The sequence below is a fragment of the Squalius cephalus genome (genome assembly GCF_949319135.1).
Source record: "Squalius cephalus genome assembly, chromosome: 16".
Classification (NCBI taxonomy): Eukaryota; Metazoa; Chordata; class Actinopteri; order Cypriniformes; family Leuciscidae; genus Squalius; species Squalius cephalus.
Window position 1 is genome coordinate 19,823,734 of NC_137137.1, and position 20,501 is coordinate 19,844,234.

The 20,501-nt window shown below is 37.9% G+C and overlaps 1 protein-coding gene across 4 annotated transcripts in view; it reads left to right on the forward strand.

The window, feature by feature from the left end:
- The first annotated feature begins 2,303 nt into the window (after window positions 1-2,303).
- Window positions 2,304-20,501, forward strand: part of ncor2 (nuclear receptor corepressor 2) — a 117,882-nt gene continuing 99,684 nt past the window's right edge. For all 4 annotated transcript variants that reach the window (XM_079896701.1, XM_079896703.1, XM_079896702.1 and 1 more), the window contains exon 1: window positions 2,304-2,761. The gene's annotated coding sequence lies outside the window, so the exon portion shown is untranslated. The remainder of the gene's footprint in view (window positions 2,762-20,501) is intronic.

Genomic DNA, 20,501 nt, shown 5'->3' on the forward strand with positions numbered 1-20,501 from the left:
ATTTGCGAAAGTGTGCATGTGTTTTCTGGAAGTGCAGTGATATTTCAGTTGGATGACAGAACCTCTGATATTTTGTTTGGCCATCTATCATTATGCAGACCAAGGTTTGTGGTCTAAATAAGTTAGTCACAAATAAACGTATTTGGGAATTTTAGACAGTTTTGGTTCCCATTGTAGTTTTTGTCCATTCAATGAAAATCAATGGGAAACGAAACTGTTTGGTTACCAACATTATTTAGAGCATCTTCCTTTATGTTCCACAGAAGAAACATAGGGTGAGTAAATGATGACATCATTTTCATTTTTTGGGTGGATTATACCATTAAATCTCACACAATAGACATACAGTGGGGGGAATAATCATTTGATCCCTTGCTGATTTTGTAAGTTTGCCCACTTACAAAGAAATGAAGGGTCTATAATTTTTCTGGTAGGTTTATTTTAACGGATAGAGACAGAATATCAACCAAAAACCCAATATATAAAGGTTAAAAATTGATTTGCATTTCAGTGAGGGAAATAAGTATTTGATCCCCAAGCAAAACGGGCCTTAGTACTTGTGGAGAAACCACGGAGGTAAAACATTTCTTGTAGTTGGTCACCAGGTTTGCACACATCTCAGGAGAGATTTTGTTCTACTCCTCTTTACAGATACTCTCTAAATCCTTAAGGTTTCTTGGCTGTTGTTTGGCAACTCAACGTTTCGGCTCCCTCCACAGATTTTCAGTAGGATTAAGGCCTGGAGACTGGCTAGGCCACTCCATGACCTTAATGTTCTTCTTCTTGAGTCACTCCTTTGTTGCCTTGGAGGTATGTTTTGGGTCATTGTCATGCTGGAAGACCCATCCAGGACCCATCTTCAGTGTTCTGGCTGAGGGAAGGAGGTTCTCGTCCAAGATTTGACAGTACATGACCCCGTCCATTGGCCGCTCAATACAGTGAAGTTGCCCTGTACCCTTAGCAGAGAAACAGCCCTAGAGCATAATGTTTCCACCTCCGTGCTTGACTGTAGAGATGGCGTTCTTGGGGTCATAGTCAGCATTTCTCTTCCTCCAAACATGGCAAGTTCAGTTGATGCCAAAGAGCTCAATTTTGGTCTCATCTGACCACAGCACTTTCTCCCAAGCCTTCTCTGAATCATTAGATGTTCATTGGCAAACTTCAGATGGGCTTCTACATGTGCCTTCTTGAGAAGGGAGACCTTGCGGGTGCTGCAGGATTTCAATCCATTGCAGTGTAGTGTGTTACCAATGGTTTGCTTGGTGACTGTGGTCCCAACTGCCATGAGATCATTTACAAGCTCCTCCTGTGTAGTTCTGGGCTGATCCCTCACCTTTCTCATGATCATCCGTACCCCATGAGGCGAGATCTTGCATGGAGCTACAGACCGAGGGCGATTGATTTTTCATTTTGTATTTCTTCAATTTCCGAATAATCACATCAACAGGTATCCTTCTCTCCAAGCTTCTTGCTGATGATCTTGTAGCCCATTCCAGGCCTTGTGCAGGTCTACAATCTGGTCCCTGACGTTTGACAGCTCTTTGGTATTGCCCATGGTGGTGGAGAGGATGGAATAGAAGATACAGTCTCTATGGACAGGTGTCCACTGACATTAGGACGTTAGGAGTACTTTCTTAAAGTGACAGGACTAATCTGTGTTCCACATGGCCACATAACCAATCTGTGGGAGGCAGAATTCTTGCTGTCAAATGCTAATCAATTTGCAACCTTTATATAATTTGTTTTTCTGGATTTTTTGGTTGATATTCTGTCTCTATCCGTTAAAATAAACCTAGATTAGACCCTTAATTTCTTTGTAAGTGGGCGAACTTACAAAATCAGCAGGGGATCAAATAATTATTTCCCCCACTGTATCTGCAAAAAGTTCAATTGCAGAACCTTCTCAGAGTAATTAGTATTATTTTGATTTTAGACATTAGATGATGGAAGCTTTTTTTCCTAACAAAATTAAGTTAAAAAAAGTAGAGTTTATGCTACTGAAACAGTTTAAGCATTTGATTTATCATTTGAGGAGCCATTTTGAGCAATTATCATGTTAATTTTCTTACAACATTCTTAAAACATTACATAATCTATCTATCTATCTATCTATCTGTCTATCTATCTATCTATCTATCTATCTATCTATCTATCTATCTATCTATCTATCTATCTATCTATCTATCTATCTATCTATCTATCTATCTATCTATCTATCTATCTATCTATCTATCTAAATTTACAGTGGGACCTATTTTAAACGCACTGGCCCTTTAAGAGCTGAGAAGCTGCACTTGACGTCCAGCAGACTATCGCTTTGCAAGCAGCACAGCAGTCAGTCAGTCACACACACACGGACTCAAGTCATCTTTGATCCGCAGAGATTCTCGTTCGGTCACTTCGTGTATTTACAGTCACTGCTGCGAAAAACAACTAGACAAAATGGGCAGGAACTGCTCTTCTCGAATAACTGCCGTTTGGAGATAAGAGGGCGCAAACGCGAGTAAAACAGACGGCGGAGAAAGAAAAACAGACGAGGAGCGCGAGAAGGCCGAACCATTGAGGGAGCGCGAGAGCAGCTTAGTTTCTCACACGACAGAAGCGCGGCGCTCAAGTGGATTTGGGTCTCAAAGCAACGAGGACGAAAACACGCCCGTAGCAAGCCGTACATGTGGATTATTCGTGGACATTTCTTCATTTCTTTTCCCTCAGAAACTACATAAACCTCCAGTAGCGACAGACCTTCACCTTCCGCGGAGAGGTAAGTTACTACAAGACGTTTTGCCCACGAGTCTGTCAGCAGTTTATCGGTTTTAAGGGCGCCGAGAGTTCTCCGATCCGTTTGACGGAGAAACAGGGTCTGTCGGGGGTTAACGGTCGTTATTCCTTCACTGACCCTCGGCTAGATTGAATGAGCGTCGCTGCGCAAGGCGGAAATCAACCCCTCCATGAAGACTATTCGGCTAGTTAACGTTAGCATAGCTAGCAGTGTTTATGCTTTAACGTTAGAGGGAATGTCGCTAAATTTCACCCGGTGCGTTACATTATGTTTTCAGCTAGCTCTCTACAATTATATACAATGTTTTTGGCCAAGCACACTGTCACCGTTGAGCGTTTTTTTTTTTTTTTTTTTGGTTTGAGCTAACGTTAGTTGAGTTAGCTCCTATGTGGTATTGAATGCTTAGCTAACGTTAGTTCTGTAGTAACGCTGCCGGGTGCAAGCAGAGGATGAGGCGTGTATTTTCAGTCTGTTTTGAATGTGTCTTCGGTGTTAATCAGATTAACGTTAGATCAGTGGTATTTAGGATTTCTTGTCAACTTCTCATTATTGTACGTGTCTAGGTGCTGCAACATGGTCCTGGTTTATTAGAAAGAATAGCGCTACATAATGTTGTTTCTTATACTATAGAGCTTCGAACAAAATCGTTTTGTTAATTGACTGCTCTACTAATTTAGTAAAATAATTTTGGGTTAGATTGACACAGATCTTATGATATATATATATATATATATATATATATATATATATTATATATATATATATTATATATATATATATATATATAGCGCCTATCAAATGCTTATCCCCCACTACACAGATAACATTAAGGGCTAAAGAGCATTAGTGCATGGGAATAGCCTTCACAGACTTCAACAATATGTGGTTTGTGAGCCCATATTTAGAGCTGGAGCTCGTGCAGTGACGTACTGAACTGCGATTATTTGTGTAGCACTTCACGAGTCTCTACACTGCCTCACTGTTCCATTGTTTTCGTGTGAAGCAGACTTTGGTTTCCTTCATTGTACTGTAAATATCGCTCAGAAAGTGCTGAAGTCTTGCATAAACACGATGGGATAACATCTTTTGTGCACCTCCCCGCCCCCTTCACAAAGCTCTCGACGAGGCTGCGACTATACTCGCTCGCTTTCCATTTCTCGGATGTTGTTATTAAGGCTCAATAAATCATAGTGGATACCAAATGCTTGTCAACAGCTGTTGATTTGCACATGAAAGGCAGTGGAATGTGAAAAATGGAGGCCACACAGCTTAAGTGTATTAGTGTAATTGGACATGGGCCAGCGGAGGTTTTTTTTTCTTCTTCTTTTTCTCTTGAGCAGCATTCTTTCCCACTGTACATCAGAAGAGAACAAAGCACAGTGTCATAAGTGGACCAGCGAGATGCCTGAACCCAAAACATAACTGGCCTCAGACAACCTCTTTGCTCTGCAGGGCCGCCAGGACTCATGGCCAGAAAACAACAGATTTGTTTTGGACTGGCATCAACTCCAGTTCCACCCTCTGTGTTGAGTTTTGAGTTATGATATTCTTTCTCCCTCTCCTCTCTGCTCCATTCAGATTAGTGATAAGCATTGCAAATAAATGAGTTTGTCTTTAAGCATTGTCTGATGAAATGCGCAGCTAGTTTACCACTTTATCTCTGTCCGTTTTCAAAATGCTTTGCATAAACTCTAATACATGGTGCACAGCAGTTTTGCAGCTGCAAGCTTTATTACAGCAGGCCTTTTCGTTAATTTATGTCAGATGCCTTGTTTCTCCTTGTATGAACTGCGGAACATGCTCAAGTAGTATTCAGGGACAAGATAAGGAGTTGATAACATACATTACAAAGTGTTTATCCTTGACCATTCTTCATTTTGATAAATGAGCAGCTAGAGTGGTGCATCAAGGAAATGAACTATATGCAATATGCTTTCTTTGTAAGCAGACTTCTTGGCTTCCCATCATGCTGTCACTCTTTGTATTGACTGTGGTGGACCACTTTGCTGAGTTGGCTGTGTTGTAATGGGTGGGTTTTGCCCCATTGCAGTGCTGCCTCTAAAAGGCTCCAGAAGATCTGCTCCTGCAATCACTGTGCAAATGTTATTGTTTCATTGTGGAAGAGAGTTTTGTCATTCATTAAAGGTGTTCATCATCATCAGCCATGTCCATGTAGACTATATTTACACATTATTAATGTTTATATATTAAACTAATGTTCAAATGTTTGAGCTCGTTATTGTTTTTTTAAATGTTGAAAAATCTCTTATGCTCGCTAAAGCCCAAATTATATTTCTGGCGTCATGTTGTAGTTAATTAGCTTAAGTTTGTTGCTTTAAAGAGCACTTTACTATAATTATCTTTTATATCATTTTTTCACTACTTTCATGAAGAATTTTTACAGGTGTTTCTGGTCAGCGAATAGCCCTGTTAGAAGACAGGCTAAAAGCATTCTCCTTTCACCCACCTTTGTGTTGAGCTCTGTTGCCTGCTATCAGCATCAGTTGTGTCATATCAGGCACAGTTAGATAAGACAGAATTGCTGGAGTTCCCCCAGTGGTGGAGTGCTATCAGCATGACGTAACCACTAGTGTGCTGTGTGTGTAATGTTGACACTGCTGTGTTTGTTAGCTCAGTGAGGCAATAGTACCCCGTATCTGCTGTTGATGGCACCATATCTGGAGAGACGTTTATGCAGATCAGTCATGCATAGGTCCAAAATATTTTTCTATTTCCTTTTGACATGCATTGAGTGAGATAAAGTCATTGTTCTGCTATTTGGAGTCATACAAGTACAAAAAAAATGGCTTGTTTTAGTGTGAGTGTTGAAGGGTGAAATGGACAATCTATATTGGAGCAAAACTACATGGTAATAAAGCTGTAAAGTCAAGTTTGTTTGCTTTTAGACAAAATGCACTATTGCAGAATGTTACTTAATCTTAATGTATGACTTGATTCGATCAGAATTGAGCCTGACTGATCCCATTAGCTAAGGCAGAGTCTTGAACTAACTCCCATGGCATCTGTCCTGCACTAGTGGTGGTCAGTGTGTGCTGTGAGTGTTGTAAACATGTGCCCATGGCCAAGTGTTTGATTGCTAAAAAAAGGCCAGAGTAAATAGGCTGCAAATACCATTAAGACTATTTGACTATTGGCTACATGCCAAAGGTCGTGGAGCCTTTGTTTTTACTGCAAGGGATGTGCATGTTGGCGTTGTTGGTAGTGGGTGGGTGGTGTTTTGAACCATTTGAATGCATTATAAGAAGGCAATTTGATCTTAAGTGTCTGGTGGAGTGTGGAGTGGATAGCACAGAGGCATCCTGGGTGTTTTAGAAGAAGTCCTTGATCTGACATCAATTTTGTATGTGGTCAGAATGGAGTACCAGTGCTGAGTGCCCCATTAAAGTTCAGCAAATGCACTGTCTGGAGGACTAGGCTAACTGTCAGTGTCCACCACTCCCCGCAGCCCTTCACAGGGATTGGGCAAACAGACACTACTCACCTCTCCTCTATTCTCAGACGCCTCCCGTTTTATCTCTACAATCAGTTCCTCTTTCTTTGTTACACAATGGTGACTTGCTACACAGCTTAAAATAACAGCAAAGTCTTTCAGATTTTGACCTGCATATACATGAATATAAGCAAATGTATGCATGCCCGTTCTGTCGATATGAGAATTTCATCCAAGCACTGCTGACAGGTTTACCCTGTTTGATTTGACTGTAGAAGCTGATTATCACATGAACCCATCATATTCACATCAGCACAGCAGCATTTTGTGAGTAGTTCCTGCTAAGCAAAAGAGAGCTATTACAACTTCCTTTTTACCTACAGCTTTATTTGTTTGTTCTGTGTTTATGAATAGTGAGCAATCTTAGTCAGAATACATTCTGATCACTTCTCACCTCAAATGTTTAATCAGTCTGTTTAAAAACAGATTCTCTAAGAAAGTGAATGTCCGTAGTGCGGCTGTAGTGTACCGATGTTTTAAACTAGCTGTGTTTGGGTGCACGCTCAGCGTTTGTGCTCTTTGTAAGAGTTCTGTAGTTGTCAGCAGTGGTGTCAAGTGCAAGTGGTCTTGCAGTGGTGGCGGTCTGTGGAGAAAGTCATTGTTTGTCTGCACAACCACATCAATAGCAGCTGCTACTTCTCTGACATTTTTAGTAATCTGGAGAGAAGCCAGCTAGAGGGACTAAAAATGTAGGTGTGCGGCGTGTCTGTATGCGTTCATGTGACACTGGGTGTCAAGTACAGCATGTATTCAGATAGTGATTGTGGTGTCGAGTGCTGGGGATAGACTGTATTGAGTGATAGAATGTATTTGTGTGTTCTACTGAGCCACATGAGCCCTGTGCGTTCCTGACATTGAGTTGACTGCAGGCACAGTATGAATGCAGGCTCTTGTTTTTGTAGAGCAACCGAATTGTTTATTAAATTGAATGAGCAGTTGAAAGTTCTGCTGTCATTTGCTGTTGAAACTGAAAATCACTATGAAAAGGCACTTGTTTCTGAATATTGCAGTATTATAAATTGTGTATCTGTGCATATCATTATATATTTTTAAATTCATACACCCTCATAATCTTTAATCAAAATAACTTCCTCTTGAAGTGACTTCTCTTCTCTGATGACGTGTTCACTAGCGTCAGGGAGGGCGGGACAACCCGTCAAGCATCAATCCAATCAATTCCCAGTGGATAAAATCAAGCCCGGCCATAAATATTTTTTCTTGTTCGAGAAGCTGTTTCACTCAGATACCCTAGCTCACAATAGGGAAAAGTAGCCTATATATCAACTTCAATTTCATGCCGATTTGAAACAAGAGATGCTTCTTCAGTTGAGTTATTCAGCCAAGGGGACACAGATTATGCAAATAATCTCAAAATTATCAAATTTGGGCATATATATATATATATATATATATATATGTAGGCTATATATTAGAGGTCTAATGGTACACAAAACTGACAGCTCGGTACGTACCTCGATTTTGATATCACTGTTCGGTACAGTTCGGTACAGCAGGGGGGAGAAAACTAAACATAAAATTGCCTTTTTTATTGTGTCTCTTGTCTTTAAATGAATTCAGTTATAATTAAAAGTTTCTTAAGGATAAATAATTATCTTTGCTAATGCTGTAAACTATATAGGTAGCCCTTACTTGCACATTACTATAATATAAAAGGGAGCCCAAACTATCAGCCTAAATTCAGTTGCTAGCCTATTTATTTTTAGATGTATCAAATTGCATGCAAACATGTAAACTGCACATACAGTTTTGCATTAACTTCTAAATTTAATTTTATGTTTTTACTCCAATTTGTTGCTGAAATATATAATTTACACACTGGCAGTCATTTTAATGACAGATATTTTAAACATACATTAAAGTATCACATCAGCATTCATCATCGTTACTTCATTCTTCAGTGTCACATGATCCTTCAGAAATCATTCTAATACGCTGATTTGCTGCTCAAGAAACGTTTAGGCTATTATTATTATCAATGTTTTTTTCAGAAATCAATTCAGCAAGGATGCATTACATTGATCAAAAGTTAAAGACATTTATAATGTTACAAAAGATTATATTTCAAATGAACTTTCATTTCAAAGTTCATCAAAATTGTCCACAACTTTTTTCAACATTGATAATAATAATGAATGTTTGTTGAGTGTCAAATCCAGTATATTAGAATGATTTCTGAAGTATCATGTGACACTTTAATGTAAGTTTAAAATGTCTGTCATGAAAATGACATCCAGTGTGTAAATGATTATATTTCAACAACAAATTGGAGTAAAAACATTAAATTAAATTTAGAAGTTAATGCAAAACTGTATGTGCAGTTTACATGTTTCAACATTGATAATAATAATGAATGTTTTTTGAGTATCAAATCAGTATATTAGAATGATTTCTGAAGGATCATGTGACACTGAAGACTAGAGTAATGATGCTGAAAATTCAGCTTTGCACCACAGGAATAAAGTATGTTTTAAAATATATTAAAATAGAAAACGGTTATCAATAATATGCTTGTCATAATATTTAACAATATAACACTTTTTTTTTTTTTTTTTTTTTTAATCAAATAAATGCTGCCTTGGTGAGTATAAGAGACTTTTAAAAACATAAAAAATCTTATCGATCACAAACTTTTGAATGGCAGTGTGTGTGTATTGGCCCATCACTAATTAGTTACACTTTTGGTAAAAGTAATCAGCAAATGCCCTGATGACTGTGATATTTTCCACGGATTTTATCTTTTTTCCAGTCTCTGTATCTAATGTCTGTGTTTTGAGTTAAGCTCAGCTGTTCTCTGAATGCTCACGGCACCCTTTTGCACTTCGACCTGAATATCAGAGTAGAGTTAAGGCTGTGTGTGGGCCGACTGTCATCTGTCTGATGTGTTTTCTTCATTACCTTACATTATCCTCAGCAGCAGTTGTACGGGTCTAGTGTATTGGTGGTGACTCTCTCTGCCTCTGGGTTTTGTACTCACTGCCCCATTATGAAACAAGCAACTGCTCATGAAACAGGATGTGAGGGGTGGGCAGATTTTGCGTAGCAGAGCATATAGCAGCTGTGTGTGTGAAAGAGCTGGCGAAATTGACAGATGCGTGTGAAGATGAATAGAAAAAGGCTGCACCTTCCTGCTATCAGCCACTTACTGCTGACCTCAAGGATCTTCTTTCTCCACACAAGTCACTCTCAAATATAAATGCCAGCTTTAGGATTTCTTTGCATAATACGAGATAGGAAATATTGAGTGTGTTGAATTAGCCCAAAGATGTAACATTGTATCCATGTACGAAAAGCTTGTTTTCCGCAAGTACAATAATTGAGGAAAACATTAAAAAACAAAACAATATTAATTGTTTTTATTTGAGTAATATTAACTTTTAATTTCCTGTAAGCCTTTGTAAAATACTCCACACAACCACAGGTAACGTTATACATGTCATCGGCCTCTATTGTTGATGAGTACAGCAATACAGCATTTAAAAAGTACTTCAAGTGTAATCAACCGGTCTGTTATCCAATTTCCACCGGATCAGCTCTGGTTCTAGTGCCTGAGATGGACTCGCGTTCTGCGGGTGAACTTTGAACTTCAGACCGCCGTTCTGGGTTTCACTCATATCCGAAAGATGCTGCGACGCGACTGCCTCCATAACTTGCCAATAAATAAACAGTGCACAGTTCTGAGGACATTCCAAATTATCAGCCAAATTAATTTTAGGAATAAAGTCGTGAAGGCATCAGGCATTTCAATCAGCGAAAAGACAGACGTGACACTCGTTTAGGTGACTCACATTGCGTCCCAGTGTCGTTTTGCATTAAATAAAATGATTTAAAGCACAGTAATGATTTTATAGATAAAATAAAACATGCACACACCTGAATTTCACAAAGGAAATGCACCAATTCTGTGACGCTGAGAAGAGAAGAAGAGTCTGTTCTGGAGACTGAAGAGAGTTCAAACAGCCCGCGCTCACTCAACCGTTGAGTTGTCGTCACTTCAGAGGGTGGGGGAGGGGTGCATTATTTTAATTGAGTAAACTTACTCAATTTCTTAAGAATGTGTTAAATATATTAAGAATATTAATTTGAATATTTTTGGGGATCTTGAAACAGATCATTTTTATTCTCCATTCTCAAATATTTTGATAGAAATTTCACAAATATATTAAGTGTATTATAAATAAATAATTATTTAGTCAAATAATAAATTCCTTTAGTGAAAAAAACTAAACTAAATTCGAGACAAAATTAACTGTTGAATTTTGTGTCAATTATTTTGGTACGTTTAACTCAAACAATCAAGTAAATTATATTCAGAGATTTTATTAAGTTAATAAAGTTAATTATTACTGTGATATTTACTAAGCCACTGAATTATGTTTTAGAGTGTAGCTTATGCTATTCAAATGAACAAAATCATGGGGGTCAGTTAAAAATCAAGAGAGGTAGGAAAAGTAATCAGTTTGAGATGAAGGATGGCCATGGGCAAGACAGTGGAAATTGCCTGTTGGAAAAATCCCTCTGTCACATCCTATGTCCCATTGTTTTCTTCTCAAGCCTGTAGGATGTCCAGAGTGGCCCGTTTAGAGATATGAGCTGGCCGCAGCTCTGCATTTGGGATTTAAATATGTCTTTACCATCATCCATTTAAATCTCCAAGTGCTTGTTCTTAAGCTGTAATAAATTCTTTAGTCCTCATGTCATTTAGCTTGAATACTCCAGGTCTCTGTTCTTAATACCTGGTGTCTTGTACGAGGGCTGTGGCTTGTGGATTCTGTATGGTAGTTGGTTCCAGTATGAGTTTGCAATGTGTGTGTGAGTGAGTTTCTGGCAGCATAATAAAGTATTGACTCATGTGGAAGAGTGCCCAAGTCTTTACTGGAAGAGAAGCTGTGCTTTCTATCAGTGTCTGTTGATCTAATATCAGCAGCAGTCTACAGTAAGCAGAGGTTGACTGATTTATCTATGTTAATCAGCACCGACAACAGCTTTCAGATATCTGCCAATATGAACTGATAATAGATGTTATTTTCCCCTCAATATAACACGTGACTGCATTCTGCACAGAGCCATTGACTCAAAATGAATGCTTTTGACAGTGATCAACACAGAAAATCTAAGGTATGTATACATGTTGTTGTTAAATTAGTCATTAGCTGCTCAAAAGGTACTCTCCATCTACAGTACATTGTTAGACAAAATCTGACTCAAATTTTTAGGTCATGCTTGTCAGTCGATGTGATTGTGATTGTGATTTGATTGTGATTTCTATCCATCTGGTCAGATTGATGCATTTAGCAAGATATGTTTCATTTACCTGTTTGTGAGGAGCAGACTTTTCAAAAAGAAGTGTTTGGTGTAGGGCTGCATCTAACGATTATATTTGTTGTCGATTAATCTATCGATTATTTCTTCGATTAGTCGACTAATCTAACGATTATTTTTCCGATTAACCTAATGATTATTTTGGGGATTAGCTGATTTATCCATTGGCAAACTTTACAATAAATAAGTACAACAATATATCAGCTGTATTTTGAAGAGGGTAGTGCATCTGTATATTATTTTAACATGAAATCTATGAATGATGACAAAAGAAAATTTATTTCAGAAAGGGTAGCCTAATTGTCATTTTATTATGAAATATGCGAACAGGAAGCATTTTAAGCTTTATTTTTAACCAATGGTACTATTTCATAAAATGTAAGATACAGTCACAGGCCTATTTAGGAAATGTGTTTAATATAGTCTGTTATTAATTACCGTAGTGGGAGTATGATTTACTCAATTAACTTGTCCGACAATGCACTTGTGTTTATCTGCAAAAAGGTTCACATACACTAGATTGCAGCCTAGGCTACTGTTAATGTAAATATAACGTTAGTTGTTTGTTTTTAAAGTCTACATTAGAGACCTGCGCGGGACGGATTTCTCCCTTAATAATTTCTAAAAAGCTGACATCTCAGTTCATCGCGATCTCACAAATCTCTGTTATTATAAATGAAACTGGCTGCACAATTAATATTTTATAATATCTACACTTTGTTTGCTATAATCAGATGATTTGCCAGTGTGCAGAATTCAGCACTGAACAAAAAGTCCATTTTGAGCGGTGAGGGGATTCTATAAATGCATCTGATTTGCGTTCAAGAAATCAACACATCTGTCTGTGATTGGCTACATTGTTCAATGCTGCAAACATGTTATAAAAATAGATAGAGACTCTGGCCTGTAAATCGTTTCTATTTTGTTTGTTCTTGTTGCTTTTGTGCAACAGATGAATGACAATTTATTTGTTTATAGATGTTCAATTTATAGATAATTCTATTTTGCGGGAGTCTCGCGAATTGTTTTATTCTCCCGCAACCAGCACACACACACACACGGGTGCATTACCGCCCGCGCCCGCACTCGGCCATCAGATCCATATTCCCGCGCCGCACTCTGTTGCGTTGGGTCCCGCGGGAGTGCAGGTCTCCAGTCTACATGTGCATACACAACTTTTAAAAACTGGCAAATGCACTGAAAGCTTCATTGACATAGCCTATTTAAGTTGAAGTTATAAATTAAAGCCCATTTTATCGTCGCCGAATGGGGCATAGTTTGCATAGTGAACAAAGCACCTTTCTGTTCGGCCGTAGTTTAAAGTATTCCCATACTTTGGATAATCGTGGTCTGTCATTTTCACCATGAAGCAGAAGCCACCATTACTCGATATTTAAACGTAAATAATTAATGTGACGCGTCGACGCATTTCATGCGTGTCAACGTATTTTCATAGTCGACGTAATCGATGACGTCGATGCGTCGTTGCGGCCCTAGTTTTGTGTATTTCAAGCTAAATAGTGTAACATTTTCTTTTTGGGTTGCACAAAAAGCTGCACATTTCACATAGACTCCTTCAGCTTCTAGATATAGTAGGGCTGGGTAAAAAATATTGATTTCTCGATTTTAATCGATTTTCATTTTTACGAAACGATATCGATTCTTAAATCCCAAGAATCGATTAGTTATCCTGTTTTCAGTTGATGAATGAATGGAACATTGTTGCGCGCATCCCATTTAATAAATCGCGATAATCTTTGTGCTTTGTTATTATTGATATGAAACAAAGTCTCAGATTTCAAATTACGTCCAATTTGTTACGAAAACATAAATTACCGTTTTGGCGCTGTGGCGTGAGATCGCTCTGGCGCAGCTCAGCTCAAGAGCAGCAGCAGCAGCGCGGAGCGCACATGACCTTCTCTTCCACCTTAATAATACCAGATATACCAGCATCTGAAAGTGTGTTAAAAGATAGAGTACAACTTATCGAAGTCCGTATCATGTCACATGGAATCGCTCAATCACTGTTTCAACCGTGGAAAGACGTTAGTAAACCGTGTCATGTAACGTCACATTTACCTCAGAAAAAACATATCCAGTGACCATAAACTCGTTAGTCAGCTAGAAAAATTAACTCTAGAGAGTAGCATTTTGTTAAATATATGCACCGTATTACATATTCATTATAATTTTTAATATTCTTCAATATTTAATGCATGTTTGAATAAATCTGGAAAGTTTTTTATGACAGCCACCATTTAAATTTTTATATAATTTCATATAACTTTATTATTATAAAAATAAATAAAAGTGTATTTTAAGTGTTTGTATAGGCTACAAATCAGTTAATTTTTACCTTCAATATTATAGTAGGCTAATGAAGCCTATAGGCTACAACTGACTGTTTACTATTAACTATTTAGTTAAGAGATTTGTTTTCCTTGAGAAAATTTGCAATGTATTGTACCTGATATCCAAAATAATCAATATTGAATCGAATCGAATTGTAAGCTTGCAAGCTTGTGAATCGAAATCGAATCGAATTGTGAAATTTGTGTCAATACCCAGCCCTATAGCCTAGTGTTAATTTCGTCAACGAAACCTATGACGAACGATGTTCGTTGACAAGCTTTTTTCCCATGAATAAGACAAGACGACTATGTCAAGATGGTAATAAGGTAATTTAGGTCATAAGGTCATTCATTTAAGGTCATGATAACTGTGACTATATCAACATGCAATATTGTTGACGAAAAAGACAAGACTAAAATGTAGGCCTAGTTAAAAAATTTGAACTTTACCTCTATTTTTGTCCAGGAAAACATTACAAATTACAAACATTACAAATAGACAAAATATTACAAACTGATGTACAAGCCTCTACTTTGAGCTGTCATGTTTGTTTTTTTGTTAAAAGGAGTAGCCTAATCTTTGTAATCTGGCAAACATGTGCATGCACTGACAAACAAGATGGCTGGATTTCAGCGATCTCCATTAGGGCTGTCACTTTACGTTCGAAAATTGATTGCACAATCGATCGGACCAACCAACGCAAGTTTCGAAAACGAAAATAGGGAATCGATTTTAACGGTCTTTTCTCGGAGCGCGTCCAGCTCGTCATGTTATGCCCGCAGCGAACGCGCGTCATTTGCAACTGCAGGCTCTGACAAACACGCATAACAGCAAATGATCCTTCTGCATAATGTGTCTCTTTTTACTACAAAACTGTGAATTTTCCCGGTATTCAGACAGTTTCATGCATTCAGATACAGATTCGGGCTACGGTCTACAAACGCCTACGTAGGCGAAATTTGTTTGACATTTCTAATCGTAAACACAGCCATGTTGAAGACTGAGGTAATGTTTTTCATATATGCTGCTATGGCAGTCCACTCTGCTTATTGCTTTTCGAGAATGTTGCACTAGTCATTGTGCGCGAAACTTCACGCCAATAAATCATCAGAAATATTGCTGACTTGAGCGCATCAGGCGCGGCGCGCCCTCTTTACGTTCGTCTTAATGCCTGTTAGTTGTCCGTGGATTTGCCCATATTTGGCGTTTTATTTTTCAATTTTCGATTTTACAATCGATTCAATGAACACTTATGTCTCAAAAATCGAACAGGATTTTTTAACAAAAGTGACAGCCCTAATCTCCATTGAGATATTCAGTCTGTGTTTTATCATCAGACACTTGCGCTGTTCACTGCGACTAAATCTGCAATCAAACCTTCTCCGTGATGAACCGCAATAAATCCAAGCACGGATTTTGACTATTGTTTACAATTGTGGTTGTGGATTAGCCTAAATGTTCTTATATGCAACAAAAGTCTTTTTTTGCTGTTGTTTTAATAGAAAACCATTAATGTAATTTGGAATTATTGGAATTACTGGTTTGATGTTTGATAGAAGTTTTTTTTTTCTCTTTTTTTTTTTTTTTTTTTACGGTTTTCGTAATGTAGACATTGTTAAAGGGGTGGTATAATGCCCTTTTCACAAGATGTAAAATAAGTTTCTGATGTCCCCAGAGTGTATGTGAAGTTGTAGCTAAAAATACCCCACAGATATTTTTATATAGCACGTTACAGTTGTCACTTTTTGAGGGTGAGCAAAAACACACTGTTTTGTGTTTGTTCCTTTAAATGCAAATGTGCTGCTGCTCCCGGCAGAGGGCGGAGCTACAACAGCTTGTGTCCTTTTACCTCACACTGACATGCACTGAAAATTTCAAAAACTTTAATGATCAAACCGGAGTCAGTGATAGAGAGACTCAAGAAGAAGTGACAACATGTAGAAGCAACAGGACATTTCTGAATGTTTAGTTGATGAATTTGTGTAGCTTATGTGTAGTTATCATCTAGTCATTGATTAGCATATTCTGTCTTGATAATCTATAAATCGTGTTCAGGGGGGGGCGGGGTTTATGTAAATTTTAGGGTTGGTGATGTCACTAACACAGTAGGAATGTGCTGTAGTCCCTACCAGTCGTTTGTTGTAGTCCTTAAAAAGCAATTTCTTTAAAAGCAAATATCTCCCTTTGCTTATGCTCAAACAGCAACATTACACACTAACTAAAGTTAGAAAAGTGAAATCATAATCAACCACCCCTTTAATTTATGAAATAACATTCTCTTGATTTGTGTTTGTTGAAAGTGCAATAATTCTGATGAAACGTAAGAATAGCCTACATTTCTCAAATGACAACAATCATTGTGATTCTTTATCAGTTTAACCATTAAGCAGCATGACCAGTTTTCATTGACTAAAACATGACTAAACAAGGTTGTCTAAATAGGATGAAAACTAAGAAGTACATTTGACTGAAAAAAAAAAAAACGCTGACAAAATGAACATTGCCTCTAGGCCTGGGCTGCCCCATCAGAGGCAGACAGTGCCAAGAGACTAAGACATTCAGCACACGTATACACTACACTTAAAATGTTTAGGGGTGGGGCGGTATGATTTTTAAATGGTTTTTGATAGGGGTGTAAGAAAAAATCGATACACTTGAGTATCGCGATATTTTATTTTGCAATACTGTATCGATTTTCAAAAACGCAATATCGATTTTTTTTTTTTTTTTTTTTTTTTACGTCCAAAAATATTCATGGTAAGACCGTAAGACAGTGGTTCACGTTTATGTTGTTTAAATCCCTACCACTAGATAGCCATGCTGAGACGCACCACTAGTGTCCTCGCCAGGCTCGCCTATAACGGTGCGTGTCCACTGGACATTTTAGGATTGACAGCGGACCGGAGAAAGCGTTGAGAGCGACCGAGAGCGTCAAAAAGTTGGGCAGTTCCTTTATACAAATATCAAGCGAAAAACGCAGTCGGCAGCCAATTGCTGTGAGGTTCGGGATGTGACGTCTGTCTTGAGAGTTTAAAGGTCCCGTTGCATGCGATCCCATGTTTCAAACTTTAGTTAGTGTGTAATGTTGCTGTTAGAGCATAAATAATATCTGTAAAATTATAAAGCTCAAAGTTCAATGCCAAGCGAGATATTTTATTTAACAGAAGTTGACTACAAAAAACGGCTCGATTGGACTACATCCCTCTACATCCTGCTTTAATGATGTCACTAGAACCGTTTCTTGACTAACCTCCGCCCACAGAAATGCTCCCTCAACTCTACTGGCTACTTGCGCACTTCTTATAACTTAGGCTACTGTGTTTACTCAGCTCTTACGGTGATTTTCTGAAGTAAAACTGACGCTTCATCTTTTGTGTGATGTACAATAAACTTTATTAAACTCATCAGTACATGTTTGATCATCATTCAGACAGCAGACTTGTAGGCTATTAATAAATAATGGATACATAGCCTACAAGCAGATGACAAATACGTTATAATAACCGTAATTAAACTACTAAACCATACCTGTTTCATCTCTATACAGCACTCTGAATCTGTAGGCATTATTGTCCGACTTGAACTGAACACCGTTACTGAGAGTTTCTGATATTATCATCAGTCCGTGAGATGAATTTTTCCTGACAGACTGAGCGCGAGCTCATGAAGCTCCGCCCCCTGGGTCGTCCAGCAGCACCTCATTTGCATTTAAAGGGGACACACTGAAACAGCTCGTTTTTCTGAGCCCCAAAAAATGTCAATTTAAACATGCTGTAAAAAATGATCTGTTGGGTATTTTGAGCTCAAACTTCACATACACACTCTGGGGACATCAGAGACTTATTTTACATCTTGTGAAAAGGGGCATATAACGGGACCTTTAAACATATGCAAATTGTGCCGGAGTTTATGCTGGATTTAGTGCGTAAATCATTTTGTTTACAAATTAGACGTTGTGCAGTTATTATATAGCCTATATGTTAAATATTTCATTTTGGATGTGTTTATTGTGATTATATTGGCTGGTTTTATAAAAGTTTATACAACTGAAAGGATATCTTTGCTTGGTGCATTTGGAAACAAAGCTTGTCTATTTCTAAATGTAATCGCGTGCATCGTTCACACCAAACGCGAATAGAGCATCTGGCGCGAGTGATTTCAATGTTAAGTCAATGCGAAGACGCGTTTACGCGCGTCTAGAGGTCCTGCGGCACAAGGCGTTTAGCGCGGCACGGTTCGCCTCATTCGCGCGTCCAGTTCTTTTAAAATCTTTTGTCACATAAAACTTGATTTCAATATGACACATTCATTTTGTTCACTTTCATCCACTTTCATTCATTTTCGTCCAGTTCACGTTGTTGTTTTGTATTGTGACAGGGGCTATGTACCTATTTTCTTTTATTATGGCCTACTTGAGCATATAAACATTTGCTCACTAAGAACCTGTGAACCACAATCCCAAACTGGCAGTTTGATTTTCTGTGTACTGAATTGTTTACCTAAAGGAAACTTCTTTGACTTTTATGCACATCATGTCTTTTTTAAAATATTTTTAATATATTTTACTTTAAAAAAATCCCAATATATCGCCTTATGCACAGTATCGAAATATATTGCAATATATTGAATCGTGACCCATGTATCGTGATACGTATCGTATCGCCAGATTCTTGCCAATACACAGCCCTAGTTTTTGAATAGTTTTGAATACTCCAATCAAAACACCCACCACGCTCTCCCAGCTAATTAGGTGCTAAGACCTGTACAAAAATGCAAAAAAGGTCTGCACTCTAAGAATACTCTGTTACAAACAGGAGAGAAAGATTGTGCAAACGTTTCAGCTCTTTGCATTTGTCAGTGTCACTTTTTGGAAATGTGTTAGTGTTTTCATCTGAAAGGGCTTCATGGAGTTTCATATGGAGTGTGTTAGATTGTAGACCAATGTTATCGGTCTTCAGATCATTAAGTTAACCCTCTGGGCCCTATAAGGGTATTTTGGGGCCCTGAAGAAGTTTTGGCATGCCCTGACATTTGACAATGGCTAAAGTTTGATTAAACTGTATTCAGCACAAACAGAGCTACAGTAATATGTGAGCAACATAAAGGTTTGTAGTTTTGAGAAAATAACATTAATGCGTGGTTTTTAAAAAAAACTAAAAATTTAAGTCACTGAAATAAGTAAGGGATAATGTATAGTGAGCCGGTTGTTATAGTGAATAACAACCCCGACAGGCTGAACGGGATCTTGAATCAGCCTGAAGGTGTTGTTATTCACTATAACAACCGGCTCACTATACATTATCCCGCTTATTACATGGCTACCTACAAAATAAATAAATAAATTGACACAAATTATTTATTTAACAGGAGTTTATTGATTTAAAAACGATTGTATTGCTTCCGCTAAAGAAAATAGTCCGTTCCGCGTCCATAGCAACGCGCTTTTTTGCATGGCAACGGTCTGTTATAGTTCGCAGCGGTCTGTTATCAAGAAATAACAGACCGCATTCTACATTGGAATTCAGCCAACCAAGCCATGTAATAAGGCCATATAACACATAGTAAACATTTGTTCACAAGGCTTTTCAAAACTGGATCTTGTTGCCTAGAGTTTTTTCTTCAAAACAATGTGAAAAAAAAATCATCCTGATCACTTCATACAAAACAATATAGGCTAGTCATTTAACTTTTGTAAGACACTAATTGTCAGAATGGCAGATATGCAGGGAGGGTGTGAAACATCATGAATAATGCTGTGATTCACACCTGAAGAGACAAATACCCTCCCCTGGGAATATCAATGAATGTGAGGAGACTTGATGATTGAATGTATTGTTTTGGCTTATTCACAAAATCAATTTTAAGTTGAAAGAAGTAAGCTGACTATACATTTTGTTTACACAAAGACTTTACTTAAAAACTTTAGACCCGACTATCATTCAAAAGGTTTAGATCTATACGTTTTTTTTTTAGTTTTTTTTTTAAAGAAGTCTCTTCAGCCGCTGCTCAGCAACTCTTAGTGAGCCCAAACTTTTTAACGGTAGTGAATAATGTTACAATAGATTTCTTTTGAACTTTCTATTCATCAAAGAATCCTGAAAAAAATCATACACAACGGTTTTCAATAGAGGTTGACCGATGTCACTAGCTTTAAAAATAAAACTGCCAGCTAATGAATGCATAAAAGTGGCCAGCTGGATATAAACGAATGCAAATAGATGGTAACAATTGCGACATAAAACATTTGGGTCAGGTTTGCGTGTGTTTTTGTCACATTGTTTTAACTGCTTGAGGCACTAATGTTAGAGTCCTCACAGCCTCGACGGCAAACATACTTCTGTTCTTTCTCTGCTAATGCAGCATCTAGTCAACAAATTAATTACTTTATAAGGATATGGCAACATGGACTGGAGTGTTATGGACTGTAGTCATACCATTTCGCTGTCAGTGTTTTATATGCACATCTGAAGTGTCAGCGCTCTACGTGCAGTGTGTTCTCTCCGTGCTGCGTGCAGCCTC